At 45.5% G+C, this 16813-nt stretch overlaps 1 protein-coding gene across 2 annotated transcripts in view; it reads right to left on the bottom strand.

Annotated features, from left to right (window-relative positions):
* The window catches only part of zfhx4 (zinc finger homeobox 4), a 73662-nt gene extending 60522 nt beyond the window's left edge, over positions 1-13140 (bottom strand). For both annotated transcript variants that reach the window (XM_086101564.1, XM_086101565.1), the window contains exon 1: positions 12752-13140. The gene's annotated coding sequence lies outside the window, so the exon portion shown is untranslated. The remainder of the gene's footprint in view (positions 1-12751) is intronic.
* Between the last annotated feature and the right edge of the window lie 3673 nt (positions 13141-16813).

Genomic DNA, 16813 nt, shown 5'->3' with positions numbered 1-16813 from the left:
ACAGGTAAATTGGTCGGACTGGATGCTCAGGTAACATTACACCAAACTGCCTACGGGTCCACACCTGATAAGTCATTGTTAGTGAAAGACAATACCTGACTGATGTCGGATATACCCCAACGCCCCCCCAACACCCTCCGCCCACAAAAGTCAGACTCAAAATTAAACTTGCTGACCAGTGACTGCGTGGCTGCATTAAGAGACGGACGGGAATTGTGGACGGGTCAGAAAAGCTGACCTGGGGTCCGATTTCATGAGCACATTTGTTGGGCTAAATTCAACAAAGATGGTGGGAAATACTGTACCAGTGACTGCTTAAGAGCAAAAACCAGAAGAACTCTTGTGTTTCCAATCGGAGTCCAGTCAAGGGTACCTCGACTGTTACTCTTCGGATATTTGGGGTGGTGGCTGAACAGACACAAGACGTTTGAATAGATTTCATTTTGTATCCAAATGGGCTTACGCAGTCCAGTCAAAATATGTGTAGAAACTCAGCAATATTTCCGACTGAAACCAAGCTGAAACATTAAAATAAATAGTCAGACACTGCTGGGTCACAGTCTGCAATTACGGCCCTTGCTAAAGATTTTTTTCCCCCAGCATCAAAGGAGAAGCCAATCTACATAGCTAATGCCTCCAATTTTTTCCCCTTTCCGTCCTCCAACTCAAAACAGCAGAGGCTGAGGGTAAAAGGGGGGTGTGGGGGGCGGGGGGGTGGAAGCGGGGATTTTTCTTTTGCTGGCAATCTGGAAACACTCTCCAGTTAATTAAGGTTGATTGGAAATGAACCGCACAAACAAAGGGCAGCCTATGCCCTGAATATTATGACTTGCGCACATGTATGCACGCGTGCATGAGGGCGGGGGGTGCGTGGGGTTGCTTCAGCCACTTCGGGAGCAGAGGAGAAGCTCCCCTCTTTGGACCCTCATCCTGATACCCCCGCCCCCACCTCCTGCCCCACACTTGTACCGCCCACCCACCCCCAGATTAAGGGAGCGCACAGCCAAAAGAATGTGTGACGACCTCCACTACCACGGAGGAAGAAAAAAAAAAGAAAAAAAAAACTTCCAGCCCCTGATGCCACAAAAGGCAAGAAGGTAATTAAGTTTGAAAGAATAGAGGCACTACCACAAACAATGCAGCAGTGTCCATGGGGAGGGATTGGAGAGTGTGTGTATGTGTTTGGATGAGGGGGCAGAAAATCCATTAACATTCAGCGCGCCGGGTGAGCGAGAGGAAAGAGGGCAAAGGGGAAGTAAGGATGGCATTCTCTCTCTCTCTCTTTGCTCTCCCTGTCTTTTCTCTAATCGCAGCAAGACTCGCCTGTGCATCCTTTTTTATTACGTGTCTCTCTTCTTGAGGGCTTCTCTCACATCTGCTTTGGAACTCGCTCCTTCCATCCCAACTCCCGCGCCCCCTCCCTAGTACAGAGCATCAACCCTGCGGTGATCCTGTTTTTGCCCTTTTGCAGTTCCTTGTAGCAAACCCTCCATGCTGAAGCAGAGCCTTAGTTTACAAGGACGCTTTTCTTGTTGGATTTCCGTGTGCGTGAATAGTGCCCCCATCAGGGCAGGTATAATCTGTTGATCTTGTTTTTAAGGGGGGTTGTCTGCATTTTTACAAATGAAAACACGATGAGCACTCATTGACAATCACTGAGCTGTTATTATACAAACAAGCAACCAAAACGGCCTTTTTTTTTAAGGTTGTACCTGAAAAAGGAAACCCACCTGACAGTGTTAACAAGCGCTAACAAGATTGCCGCCTGGGGAAAAAAAAAAGAAGAAGAAATAAAACACATGCACACATTACTTTCCTCTCCAGGTTTTTTTTTTGCCACTTCTCCACCACAGTGGTTTAACTTAACTAGCAAATAATGTAATTTGATTTGCAGACTCGACGTGGAACTTTGCAACATGCCTGCACTCTCACACGGTACAAGCGAGTTATCCCTCAGCTCCCACGTGCTCCCAGCTAAGAAAGAAGTAGTCATTGCCAGAGTGTGTGAGTGCCTACGCGTGAACAGTGGAAAGATCATGAGACGCACAAGTGTGAATCGGGCAAAAGGCTGCCGTGGCCGATGTACGTTTCTGAATGAGGGAGTTGCAGAACCAAAACAACGCAAAGCGTGACAAAACGAGAGTCGAATTATGTTTCTGCATCTTGTTAGGGCATCTTCCGTCCGCTACTTATAGTTGACAACTAATTGTGACTTGGTGGCACGTTGTCTTTGGTAATCTGCCCTGTCTTTGTCTCTGTATCTCACCAGGGACACGGATTAGCGCTAAAACGTTGACTGCTTAATCCTTGATTTGCCCGTACTAAATAAATATTAATCTAGCATGCTTGTGAGGTACAACATACACAATATGAAAGAGCTTAGCCGTTACATAAATCACGGCCTTATCTTTTGGATGAGGCTAAAGCAACACACACACACACACACACACACACACGGATTATTTGTCAAGTCAAATTATTAATCCTGCTAAATACAGAGCCTGAAAAAAAAAATCTCTAAAAATGTTTTCTCTTGGGGCATGCGGAGGCACACAATTAAATGCCTGCGTGAGGGGGAGCAAAACAAAAAAAAAAAAACACATATCACTCATTTTGTGTTGATTCCGACCCCCGTCACACTCTCAGCCTCTCAGCAGGTTTGTTTAGCAAAAAAAACCTGCTGGGAATATAAAAAAAAAAAAAGAAAACTACTTCACTCAGAAATACACAAGCATACACACACACACACACTTAAGTTGGCAAGGCCATGGCAGTGCAGCGCAGAAGAGGTTAAGCAAACCGTGTCCACGTCAGTCAAGGATAGCACACACTCAGAGACAGACACAGAGCGCAGTCTCTGACGCAGGCATTTCACATCCACCTGGCAAATATAAAAGGCCGGTTATACTGTATCAACTAGCCAGAGCCCCAAATTCTTTGCTTGTTTTGTGCTATCACAACTGCCCCACTTGGGAAACAACTCGGATTTCTGACTCATTGATTTGTGTGTGTGTGTGGGGGGGTTAAAAGCCTTTTTTAGAAGGAGTGGAAAAGTTCTGCGAAGATAAAAGAGGTCGCAGTATAGGTATAGACGTAAGTCCAAAAGGAGTTGGGCAGTAACCTTTCAGCCATCCACTTTATTTGAGCTCAACAACAGACTTCTGGGATTTTTAAAAAATTTTTTGGTATTGTCATGAAGTGAAAAGCACACTTGGCCAATTACGGTCATGCCATTCAATTGTGTGAATGCTTTTCAAGTGCTGAAAATGTTGCTTCTAATTTGCAGCAATTGACAAGAATTCCTCAATGGTAAATCTCATGAATGAAAGTTGGCATTCACATCTTGGTTGTTTTATGTCAAATCCAATGTGCGCAAACACTGTATAAAAGCAAAATAAAATACACCAAAATACTTTGGGAGCTAACTGTCATGCATACGTTACAGTATGACCAATGCCGGTTGAGGTCTTGTGATTTTTTTTTTTCCTAAACATAATTTAGGCGCCAAAAACGATGCGACCCTCACCTAACCGTCATGAGAAAAGAAAGAAAATTCAAATTACAACAAAGAGAGCAGGACACTTTGCGGCACAGGGCACTGGCGCAGACAACAAAACAACACAAAGCTTCTGCCTTGAATACCCGTGACAGGTCTAATTTCTGGACCCAGGGAATTACTAATTAACTTAAGCTTTTGGCTCTATATTTAATTAGAGAGGTTTCCAAATGAACTTTAGACCAAAGCCATTTGCTTTTTAAACAACCGATGCCCCCCCCCTTTTTTTTCCCTTTCTGACAGCTGTTGTTAGTTTGCCTTCTTTTCAAACCCAAAAGAAAAAGAAAAAAAAAACCCAAAACACAAGGAAAGTATCGTTGTTATTTAAACTATCATGGTTATTTTTCTGGTTACCATGAGAGAGCGTGAAGATAATTTCGCCGGGGGAAGGTGAACGTTGAGAGGGAAAAAAAAAAAAGAAAAGTACACTTGAATTGGATTTTACTACAAACAAACAACAGTCAGATGTAGTAAGTGTGGTTTTTAGATTAGCGCCAAAATATCCCTTTAACAAATAAACATCATGTCATGCTAAATCCAGGGCCAGCCTGCTGAAAGGAGAACCAAAATGAAGTGGACCTTTCTGTTTGCTCTCAGAAATGCCGCTATTAAGTAGAGGTGGGGTGAAAAAATATTCAGATATAACATTTAAAACAAAATGTTTAACCACTACCAATTCAATGTTTAAAAAGAAACAAAGAGTGGGGTCGATTCTCATCATTTTGCTTATGGTCATGTAATGGGTTTTCTGCCTTGCATTTCCAAATACATTGCATTTTTTTTCCAAACATTGAACAAAGCAGTCGATAATGTGTGCTGTTGAAAGGGTTTTAATGAGACTCCAATTCTAAATGTTTACCCTGGAATAGTTTGCGCTTTTACATATTTTAAATCACACCGTAAAAAGTCAGGATGATCCATCAGCACTTCCTGACACGTGTGTTTGGTGTGCTGTGCTGAGCAAAAGGGGCAAGCTTTGCTTTTTTTAACAATTCCTGCACAGCCTTCTTCTATCTGCTCACCCAAATGGGGATGAAACAAGACAAAGCGCCCCCCTCGCTTATTTAGTCTAGGGGCAGAGAGCTGATTCATCAGCCAAAACCACTGACAAAAACCGCCCCTGTTAATACCTACAATTTCTTACACAGGAACATTCCTGCAGCCGCTCTGCTCTTCTTCTTTTTCTCCACTGTCACACAAAAAGCCTCACTTTTTCCCCCGCTTTAAAAAGCAAATAATTAAAGATTATTCCACGGCTGGTGCCAGGCAGGAAAAGTCCGGGTTTGAGAAGGATAGTGTTGGCTGAAGGCTCCCCAGGGAAGATGTGGAGACACATGCTTGCCTGTTTTAGATCATTCCACTCGAAAAAAAAATACATCTTCAGGCTTTTTTTTTTTTTGACACTACAAAATGCCAAGCACGGTAACTTTTCTTTCCATGTACTGTATAGTTAAAGGAAATATTCCTTTGAATTATTTCTCTCACATGATTGTCATTATTCGCGGTAATGTGTCTTCATGCAGCTCAGTGGAAATGTGTTGGTCAACTTGTCTCATTTTTCATGACAGTGTTGTTTAAACCCACCAGTCATGCATAATTAATAAGCCACTTATTCCCTGACGAGCCCTGCCAATGGCCCTGGTATTCATGTGCAATCAATCGCCTGCGGGAAACGCAAACGCCAATCATCACGGCAGCCACTTAAATGAACACTGGAAGACACGCGCGGAGTGATGCGCACGGAGAACTGATTTTCCGTGGTTGATACATACAAATGTGTGGATTTTTTTTTTCTTTAATTAATTTGACAGACAACGCAATCTCCTCCTCACTAATGTGCGAATGTCCTGTGACTGCGCTCTTGAATCTGTGTCTTTGTCTTGGGCATACAAGGAGGAGAATGTATCGTTTGTCATGAGACATCTTGTGCTATTGGGGCATCCAACCTTCTGCAAACGTAGTCATTCATTCAGCGGCTTTTCTTTCCCATTCTAATTAATGGCATCTTTCCGAGCTCTGTTAGCTTGACCTTTAACCAACAGCTGGGGAATCTGCATTAACATTTCTTTTAAAAGGTAGTCTGTGGTGCTTAAAAAAAAAAAAAAAAACAAGAAAAGCTGTGTGCCAAATGTGCAGCATGAAAGAAAAAGTTGAGAGAAGTGGATGAGCGTTTGCAATGAACAGTCGCTGCCAATGTGACATGTCGTGGCTGTCAACAGGGAGAAAAACATGCGGGGGATGGAAAGAAAGATGACAAAGAATACGCGACAGACACCAGCAAAGACACGAGCAATTAGACAATACAGTATAGCATAAAAGGGGAAGCCTCGTTTTTGCCTTACAGCAGTCCATTTTGTTTGACCTAAAACCGAGAACTACGGCTCACTCGGTCCATGAAATCTCCCCACTTCCACTTTGAAAGGCAAAGAATCAGCATATTAGTCTGCATTAAATAACCAGGCCCATAGCTAATATCCCGGAGTAGATGCTGAGCAGGCAGGAGAGCCTGAGAAAAAGGACTGAGAACATCGTGAGCGAGAAGGAAAGGAGGGGGGGGGGGGGGGAAATCCCCTCTTTCTGTTTTCCCTGAAGAGATTGATGAAGGCCCAGTGAGATGAGAGAGAGAGAGAGAGAGAGGGGGTAACACAATCCCGACTGGCGCGAGACCAACAGCAACAAAAACATTTAGATAACCGGGCTCAATAATGTACGATTTCAATGAGGACAAAAATTACATTTCCTACAGATAACATGCCCCCTTCCCATAACACAGCCTTGAAAAGAAGTCCTGAAACCGTGTCGTGCTTCAACAGTGTTGCGCCGGCGGATTATGCTAGCTCGTGCGGCGTTGTCTTAACTGCATTAGTATCCTTTTACCCCACCAGAGAATGTGATTCGAGCTATGCGCACGCTTAAGAAATCGCTTCTTTTTTTGTTCTTTCCACGGCAACGGCGTTGTAAAACAAGGAGACTTGGGCCACGGGTGGTGCTACAAACACAAACGAGGCCATTTTGGTCAAGCAGAAGCCAGGAGAAAGTAGAAGCAACAACGGGGAATTGGGGGAAACCGAGATCCAAGGTGAGGAATAGCGGGGAAAGTCATGAAAGCTGACTTATTTGACTGGAAAGCCAAGAAAACTAGGATCAACTATGAAATAACTCTTGAAAGTGGTTCGTGTGTTATTCACATAAACGTTTTTAGTGTGTGTGTGTGTGTGTGTGTGTGTGTGTGTGTTTCAGATAGCTGAAGCAGGGCGAAGGCCAAAACAAAAACAAAACATACAGTATGTTTGAAAAAAACATCTGCATTCGTATGGAAATCAGCTCATCTTAATCCCGAGGTGATATTTATTTTACACCATGGCAACAAATATTTATTTGCCAGTAAAAACTGATACCCTACTTCTCTATCATCATGTGAAATTACCCCAAAAACCCCAAACAAACACGTTTCGAGGACAAACAAGCTTCTGGCCTCATGACGGGCTACTGAGAGATCATTCTCAGTCCGTACGATAGCTTTGAGACATCTGCCATGGCACTTTGTGGATAACCATGCTGCTAACCTACGAGATGGTTGAAGCGGTCACCAATAGACACACAACAAGGGCCCACTCCACCTAAACACTCGGGATCCACAGCCTACTTGATCCTCGCTCGTATTAAGGGTCACAGCCAGATTGCTATCGCCACCTCTCCTCCGCAGCCAGCGCTCGCTTCCTTTCACGCCAAAGTCTGTCAAGTTGCTCGTGAAGGGGAAGAGGCAGGAAAAGTAGAGATGCAGAACAGAGAGAGAGAGAGGAAGGCTTTGTCTTCCTCCACTCAACTCCAGTGCGTTTCCTCCTCTGGTCTAGCCTCAATTTGCATACGAAAGGCGAGCGAAGGCATGCAAAAGGTCAAAGAAAGAAGATCCTGTCCAATAACAAGCAACAAAAACAGACCTCATCGGCCTTTGTGGCGTTGCATGTTCTCCACCATATGAACCCCCCCATGTCGTCCAAGGATCATTTCCATACAGCAGACGCCAAGACCGATGATGACGGTTGGATCATAAATTTGTCACAAAAGTCGAGTCGGGTCACTTGAAAGTCACGGTGGCAATTTGAAGCTGTGTCACCCCCCCCCCCCGCCCCCCACCGCCCACCCTTGTACCACAAGTGCTCGCTCACACACACACACGCACACACACACACACACACACACACACACACACACACACACACACGGTGACGGTACTCACAGAAAACACACCTGCTTTTCTCGTCCGCAGTAACAAACCAATTTGCCAACAAATGCAGCTCACTGCATGAAGAGCGTCATTTCTAAATGCTACCTGAGCCACGACATAATGGCACAAGAGGTTTGGAGGTTTGAACTGAAGGGCGTCTTGGACATAGTGCCTTACATGACAGCTTACGTCTGCTGGCATCTGAAGCGGACCAGAAAACACCGGCCTGGCATTTCCGTGCTGCCAGTTCTAGGACTGACAACAGTGTCTCGAGACAGCAGGACTGAGGCAAGGCGTGGGGAGGGGGGGGGTACAGCATTTCATCTCCCTTTCATCTCTGTCACCCAGTCAAGCATTCAATGCCCCATTCAGCGCCCGGCCAGCATTATGCAAAATAATGCTAATCCCCTTTCCCGTGCTTTCACACTTGTATAAACTGCCGATCCTGCCTCTGAAAAGCAATTATATCAGTTTACGTTGCTGTCAAAAAACAGGATTAGCATGCAACGACCAGTAGCAGCAGCAAGACCTAATATTTAGCCACCTTTGGCTACTTTATTTGTCCACCGCAGAAGAGTTGGGGTGCTTAGAAAAATGTGTTGCCGTGACATATTTGTCTGGGATGCATGCTTTAAAAGGCAACATGCCAGATGTTGTTGTTGTATGCTAGTTTGTCGGACTTGACAGAATCAAAGTCATGTTCCGTAATCAAAAACAAACTCAGCGATGTCTCAGTGCCAGTCTGAGCAGACGTTACACATGTGACACACCACTGAACCGCTGTCGTCCAACCAAAGCCCCACGCCCCACCGCCACCACTACTACTACCCCCCGAAACCCACCCGCCACACATTGACACCACATGCAACGCACACAGTCGACGTGGTGGGGGATTCTTTTTTTTATTTTTTTTTTGAATATGCAAATGTAGGTACAAGAGGAGCGTGTGTGCAAATAGAAGCCGCTTTCATCTGAACGGTTGGGCCTCTCGCACTCTTAACCTTCTCATGTTTGTGTGCGTCTGGGTGGGGAGTGAGGGTGACATCCATCCTGACTGGCAGCAGATCATGGGACATTAGTCAGCACAATTAAGCAGGTTGTCATGGCGACTAATGAAATTTGGCAAAGCGGCCAGCCAGAGATTTACATAAGCGAGCTGGTTATGTGCTCGCCATTATTCTTTCTCCCTGCCGCCGTGCTACAATAGAACCACTTGTATCCCTGCCCACATACCCACTGGCGCTACAAGCCCTCCTCACGCCTGACAATTTGCATATGTTAATATAATTAAGTGCTAATTACACTAAAACTCGCATATTCACAATCACCCTCCCCAGGAGCTATGGAGAGGCTTGATCTTATTCCAAGTCTTTAACCCTCCTCAGTGATAGGGAGAATGTGCATGTGTGTGTGTGTGTGTGTGTGTGTTCGCTTGGTGGTGCCCCAGGCCAACCACCACCACCACCAGCCCACCCCTCCTTGACACGCAATGCCGAGCTGCAGCACACTCCTTTGCTTCCTTTTCCCTTCACAACAAGGGAATACAACACAAGAGCAACATAACACACACACTTGATAAAGCCGGGCTCAAATTGCGCAATCCGTCACAATTACAATTAGCCTCATTCATTCAGTGTCTGTTTATTTGTGTGAGGAAAAATGCTGACATCGAATCTACGTGAGACAGCCCAGAAACACAAGTGGATGGAAGTGAGCGCGTTTGTGTGCGCGCTCGGCGTTTTGATAACGCAGGACAAAGAGGTTGTGCCTTTCACATTGTAATGGCCGTGAATCGGGAGGAAGCCAAGCGGTCGTGCTACAATTAGAGCTCCTTTGTGCCTCTTCCTCTGTCGCTTTCTCCCTCTCCTCACTTGTTTTCTCACTCTACATCATGCCTGTGTTTAAAAAAGCCGGAAGAAGTAGTGAGAAAATATTTGGGGGTGGGGAGGGGGGGGGGCTCCCCCCCCCCCCCTGTGCTGGACACACATGTACACATGCACACAGCAGATGGTACAGGAAAGAGGATGGAATAAACACACACGTCGAGGCGCACGCACTCCTGAATGCACGGCTGTCGGGAGTGCAAAGGCCCATCTAGTTGACTCTCAATGAGATGCGGCGTTCTGACTGGAGCAATCATATGCTCCTCTCTTCACTAATCACCGCTGTGGTCATTGTGTGGCAGCGGGCACACATATGCCAGATGTTGCCTGATCTTGACACGCTATTCTATGCAAATATAAAAAGAGGATGAGTGAGAGGGTGGAGATATATCGTTAGAGCGAGCAGGCCGCCGTGTGGTAAGCTGTAGTGTTCGCTCGGCCGTGACAGTTTGGATGTAGCACCAGAGAAGAAGGGGGAGGTGTGTTTGTGGGGGGGGGGGGGGGGGGGGTCCCGCTTTTACTAATACCTGCTACTTGGATTACACAGTGTCTTATGTATTCAACCGGACTCATATTTTCTTTCTTTCTTTCTGCCTTTTGAGGCAAATTGGGTGTCTTTACGGTGTAAAGTAGCGATGGAGCCCTCCTTACGGAAGGCCGCTGGGGATTCACTGAGATGAACATTAAAATGCAGCGATAGTCTTGTTGCAAAGCTTCTCTCACTCTCTCTCTCTCTCAGAAGCGGCAAAGGCTTCTAAATCATCCAGCCTCCTCTATTAGACGGGAGACTTATTGAGGTAGAAACCATAAAAAATGAAGAAGGGAAATTTAATCCCTGAAATATTGATTTGCACATTAATATCAGATAGGCAGAGGGCAATCTAGCTGGGTGGAAATGACACATTGTCGACCCCTAGGAGAGGCTCGAGCCAATCTTCTTGCTGCATGTGTCTCGGGCCCAGGAGTTATAGGACAACCCCCCCCCCTGTCTCTCTCTCTCTCACTCTCTCCATCTCCTATCATCTCTTCCTCCCTGTAACCTCTCATCCCCCTCCACCCCTCCTTCCTGGCGTGTGCACCCTTAATGAAGGCTGCAATACTGCAAATGCATTAGCTTTTAATAATCAAGAAGCATTTTCAAGCCAACAGCTATTGTCCTCAGCCCATCGCTCACACTGTTTTTTTTTGCTGCTCTACCCCCTCCTCGTCGCTCCCTTCCACTGCTATGGGTAAAATGAATACAACGAGCTGCTTAACTAACATGCAGCGATACACGCTCAACCCTTTGAAAGAGCTAAGACATCATGCAAAGGAAAAACAAAAACAAGGGACTCGCTTTTGCAAACAGACCTTACAAAAGGGCTCATTTGCAAGACCAAAAAATAAGAGTGGGACAATAAGATCACTAACTGATGAAATTCAATGAAATTAGAGAGTCGTTTCATCTCATATTGTGATTTTTATTCGCCCTAATGTTTTTTTTTATTTGATCATTGAAATATATTCGCAAAAGAATGTTAGATCCAATCAAACATGTGTTCAAATATACAAAGTGATCTCATTAATGTCCATAATTAATAAAACGTATTTTTTCTTTTAAAATTCAGCAAATTAAAAATGATAGTAAGACTGCATTTTAGCAATAGTCCTCTCGTCTTCACATAAAAGCTGCAAATTATGGGAATACTACTTTTCGAGTAATATTCAATCATAACCATTTCACCATTTCATGGATATTTGGAATTGGATAACATCAACAGATACAAAATAAGAAGTCACGTACATGCTTAAAAAACTGACAAAACACCTAAATCGATTTTTGTTTAAAAAAGGTTGCCCTACATTAAAATACACGTTCAACACACACAAGCGAATCCATGCGCGCTTGCTCACACGCACGAACTCACACACACACACACACACACACACACACACACACACACACACACACACACGCTATACGGGTATAAACTCGGTGTTGAGACAGACTGACCCCTCGGCCCTGATGTTTTTTTTGTTTTTTTGTGTGCGATCGATGACCTCCCTCCAATCCCACGACCTGTCACTTGTGTCCCACTTTTTTGTTGTTGTTGTTTTTGTTTTTGTTTTACAAACGAGAGAGTAAAAAATGAATTTAAAAACATGTGACGCGTTATAATAAAATATAAACGGATGGACGAACGGGTTCTTGAATATGCCGGCAAGATTAGAAGGCTGCAATTTATTGTTCAATTACGAATATTGTATGAAGTATTCTCATGGAAATGGGAGATAAAATGTTTTATTTAATTACATAACTGCAATAAAGTTGGTGGATAGTGCTCGGTTCTCTCCGATCTTCCTCATAACTGACACCGGGGGAGGCGAGTGCTCTCCCCCGGTCTCGCCATGCAATAGGCAACCGGACATTCGCTTCTCCCTCCCGGGCAGCTAAACTCGAACACGTCGCTATAGGGTATAGTGAAAGGACGGCGACTTTTTGGGGGTACTTTTAAAAAGCGTAGCAGGTGAACTTAAGAGGGTGTGCGCGCGTTTTGAAAGCTCGTGATTGAAAAGCACAAAAATGAGAGCAGTGCACTGGTGACATCGGGAGGTGCTTCCACTGGACAGACGTCCAAAAATGGGTATGAAACGTAAGGAGGTGAGGGGGGGGGGGGGGGGGGGGTCAGATCCGAAAAAGCCGACAAAGTGGAAAAGGCTCCATTCGCAAAAGCGGCGAAACGGTTGGTCTCGTCGCGGGGGGAGCGACAATACGTCCGGCTCTTGTCCCCGAAAGCTTAGGTCCAACCTTAAGAGGTCGGTCGTGATCGCGCAGCCGTGCGTCAAGAGCCCCTCCGAGGCTGGCAGTCACCCAGAGTGGCCGCAGCCAAAGTGCCGGAGATGCACGGGCAACACCGGCGTCGAAATCCGCCCCCTCTGTGCACTCGTAAACGAAAAAAAAAAAGACACGGCGCCCAACACCTGTTCTCCAAACTGACCCGATGTCAGTGAACCAGCAGCCAGATAGATAATCGATAGGCGAGCCGTAGATGGAGCGCACACACCGAGCCAACTGCTCAATAAAAGTTAAAGGAGAGAACTTACTTTCTTCCCCCTCCGAAGACGCCACCTCCGCTCCTCTTCGCTCTTGCTCGTGCAAAACAGTCACATCCAGCTCACGAAGACAATTACGAAAAACAGGTGGAATTGAAATAATCCTCCCACTTTGTGATGGGGAAAAAAGGGAGAAGGGTAAAAAATCACAAACGTCAAGCGGTCTTAGAGTCCCTTATTTTGGTTCCGGTGGCGGTGAGACGACGTGTCGACGGGGCTGCAAACGCGTTCTCTCCGGTGGACGGAGGCTCACTCAACGCCGAGGTTGCAAAGGACACGAAAATCCGATATGTCTTTATTCTGCTAATTATTATCGTTTTAGCCCTGTTTTTTTAAAAAAATGGCTGATTAAGTTGAGTGCGCATGTCTTTGTGTGTCCATTTCCCGATATGCACTCTGGGAATGGGTCGAGAGACAGCGGGGGAGAGAGAGAGAGAGAGAGAGAGAGAGAGAGAGAGAGAGAGGGGGGGAGAGAGAGAGAGAGAGAGAGAGAGAGAGAGAGAGAGAGAGAGAGAGAAAGGGAGGGTGCAGAGGAAGAGGAGGCGGAGTGAGGAAAAATAAGTGTAATTAGTGAGTTGATCAACAGTCCCCAGAATGCAAACGCGACGACCGCAGGTTTACGGAGAGAGAGAAAAAAAAGAGCGCAATATAAACCGGAAAGCAAGACAAAAAACAAAATAAACGTCTATGTTAATCTTAAATGTGACAATGACACAAATCTGCAGCCAGAACAATTGAAGAAAACAGGATGGACAAGCAAAAGTGTATTTTTATACCGAGATAGCACGTTTTAACAAGGAAATGTATCGTCAATATTGTAATTTAAGAAGACAAAATTACAAGGTTTAGTATAATGCTAAAACATACACGTGAGTAAATATTGTGTGTGTGTGTGTGTGGGGGGGGGGGGGGGTAAAAATAAAGTGAAGTGAATCAAAATGGCGCGTGCACACATCCTTGTGTGCACACAATATGTCCAAAGACAATAGACAATACACTGAGACGGTCCACATTGTGTTTACTGGATGTGTCAAGGGCTGTGTGTGATCCGTAATATACAGTACGTACATGCGTTGCCCCTTCAGGACCATCAAGGGGCCCGCGTGGGTTCACAAGAGCCAAAAAATACTGTACAAGTTCTACAACCCCCCCCCCCCCCTCCCGCCCTCATTCTACGATGCACCACAAAGTGCCCCTATTGAGCGTTTCAATGCAAACTGTTTACTGTGTTTCCACAATGTCGGCTTTTAGGAGTTAGAGTTAAGACTTGCTCTCGGAGAAAATCAAGGGATCTGGTTCGACTTTGTGGGGTGGGGTGGGGGGGAGAAAAATCGAAGCTGGGGGGTGAAGTGAACCGGGGCTTGGGATGTGATGATAAGGCTGCTAGCGGCAAGTGAACTACTTGCTCCCCTTTGCAGCCGTGCACGGACCGGACCGGATCCTCAAGAAGCCAAACGACCCCCCCCCCCCCCCCCCCCCGGGCTTGGTTATTCTGGCTCGAGACGGGTCTTTTGACACCAAATGAGAGATGGCGAGAAGCGGGGGGCGCGGTTGAGGCTGTCACTTTCTTTCCGGATCCGAGACTACTGCTGTAGCTGCCTCCCCGTCCTCCAGGGGGGTTCGCAGCCCGCAAAAGCCGGCGACGCCGCGTTCACAGGCGGCCCCGAGAGTCCGGTGGATTCGCTCGGATACTTGACGGATGTTCAAGTAGTTTGTCAAGCGTGGACCTATTCTTCGATGCATTAATTAAACGTGGAAACGGAGGATTACGGTCTAGTCATAAAACGTCGAGTCCTCCTTTAATTTCAAGGAGCATCCTTTAGGTAAACGGTGCTCTTTTCTTACCCTCCTCACGATTATGCCTTCGTTCGTTTTTCATTTTCTTTCAGTTAAAAAGAGGGAAATAATTGAAGCGAGTTATTCTGGATACGCGCTTATCTCGAAGTCCGATTCCCCCGACTGCTACCCACACCACCCTGGTCTCCTTTCTCTCTGCCCGCAAACGATGCTCCGACTCCGGAGGAAAAACACTTGAAAAGAGCCAATATTTCCAAGAGCAATAGATCCAGAACGGCGGCGTCCTCGGTTCACAATTGATCATTTATCCGCAAACGCTGCTGTGATTGAACTAAATGTGTGCTTGGGCGTTCGATATACAGTGATGTTGAGAATAAAACCTATTGATCTGGAAAAGTCAAATATATAGGCGTCAAATTTCCATCACGAAGCGTTAAGTTTTCTGTGTTACTTGCTGTGTATCCATTAGCTTCTCTATTACAAAAATACTCGGCCGTGTAAAAAATGTCGGACACCCAAAAAAATGCAGATATACAGTATATATTTTTCCTACGCGTCCATTAATAATGAACATAAAATATCACGCAAGTCTTCACATCAACACGCCAAGTTTAGTGCGTTTTAAAAGATGCACCTGGCTCGCCCGATGTAGCACACGGCTGACCCACGGCGGCTCACAAGAATCCGCCCAAAACACGCCAAAAAAGCCCAAAGCTGTGACCCGCTACCTGCGACGTGCAGGAGGTGACCCACTGGCCAAGTCTCTCTCTCTCGCTTCCAGCCTCACACACGTGCACAAATCAGCAACAAAAAACTAAATACGAACCAATGGGACAATCACCAATTCGGCTCGAGAATAATGTTTCTCAAATGGAAAAACACACCATCTCAAATGTGCCTATAAATTCTTCAAATGAAAAACATTTATCCAAGTGGAAAAGTTGCATCTCAGCAAACTACAAACCCAGCCACAAAGAGAGAATGAGCGCTTTTATTTCAACAACTCTCAAGTCTTTAAAAGTCCCCCCTTCGCCCACAATCAGCAACATTAATATACGTAAGCCATAAAAGGGAAGAAAATAAATTGAAAAAAAAATCAACGAAAAAAATGGTAGCTTTGTCCATAAATGCTTCAACCTCAACTCTGTGTGCTCCCCGCTTCTTTCGCCCTAAAGCCATCAGACGGTGCTACATAAAATATGCAGTCTCTTTATGAACAAACAAAAAAAAAAAAGGAAAAACTTCATATGCCTTTTTCTTACCTCGTTTAAAACCACCCATCAAAAAAGATCACAAACACCGCATAGCCAAGCGAGAAGGAGGATAAATGGAGGGAAAAGTGGAGATTCTTGGTACCTTTGGTATAAAGCATTCCGTTTTGCAGTCTTTCTCTTGCTCGGTAGCGATCCGATAATAGCATATGGAAAGTGTTGTTCAAAATGCGCACATTTGGCACATTGTCATTGAGAGCAGAGGAGCAGTGATGCGCTGCTCGAACACGGGAAATGAGTTGCGGATTGGACGCAGCCCGCCTCGGTGCCGACTTATCCCACTTTAATTTAATATTCCGCAATCACACACACTGGTGATGGCATATAATTCAAGGAGAAATTCACAGGGAAGGAAATGCTTTGTGTGGACGCGTGTGTCTGCGTGCGCGCGAGTGTGTGTGTGTGCGCGCGCGCGCGTGTGTTGACACCACTTTATTTGATTAGAGGAAGCACATATTGTACTTTTTTTCATTTTAACCCCAATCACCTTTGAGCCAGTTTAATGCTTTTGACTAATATTGTCATTTTTTAAATTAACGTGTTCAAGTTATTTTGAACGATTTTAAACAACAACCCAGGCGGGTTTGCGCATCGTCGTCACGCTGGAATCAGTCCTAACACAAAATCGAGAGCCATAAACGCTTGTTTGTAAAACACTGAGCCCAAAATCAATGTATTGGGACATTTCGATCGATTATATAAACGAAAATCCATACGCAACATGAGACCGGTATCAACCCACTCTTCCGCTCCACTTTGAGCGAGAGACAGTAAAGGAGAGAAAGAGAGAGAGAGAGTCGGGTGGGGGGAACTTGTAGTGTCTGCACTGAAAACAAAGAGTACCAGTGCAGACCTTTGCCTCGTTCTTTCTGATCACAGCTTAGCCAACAAGCCCCAAACGAACACCCCACTTTTGTCAAGGTCCCCTTTTGATAGCGACCAGCCCCCCCAAACGTGGCACATTTCGTTGCTGTTGCAAACTGCA

Source organism: Hippocampus guttulatus, chromosome 21, assembly GCF_054856545.1.
Source record: "Hippocampus guttulatus isolate MCC_2025c chromosome 21, RoL_Hgut_1.0, whole genome shotgun sequence".
Lineage (NCBI taxonomy): Eukaryota > Metazoa > Chordata > Actinopteri > Syngnathiformes > Syngnathidae > Hippocampus > Hippocampus guttulatus.
Note: the sequence above shows the minus strand (reverse complement) of the source record. Positions and strands in the feature narration are given on the sequence as shown.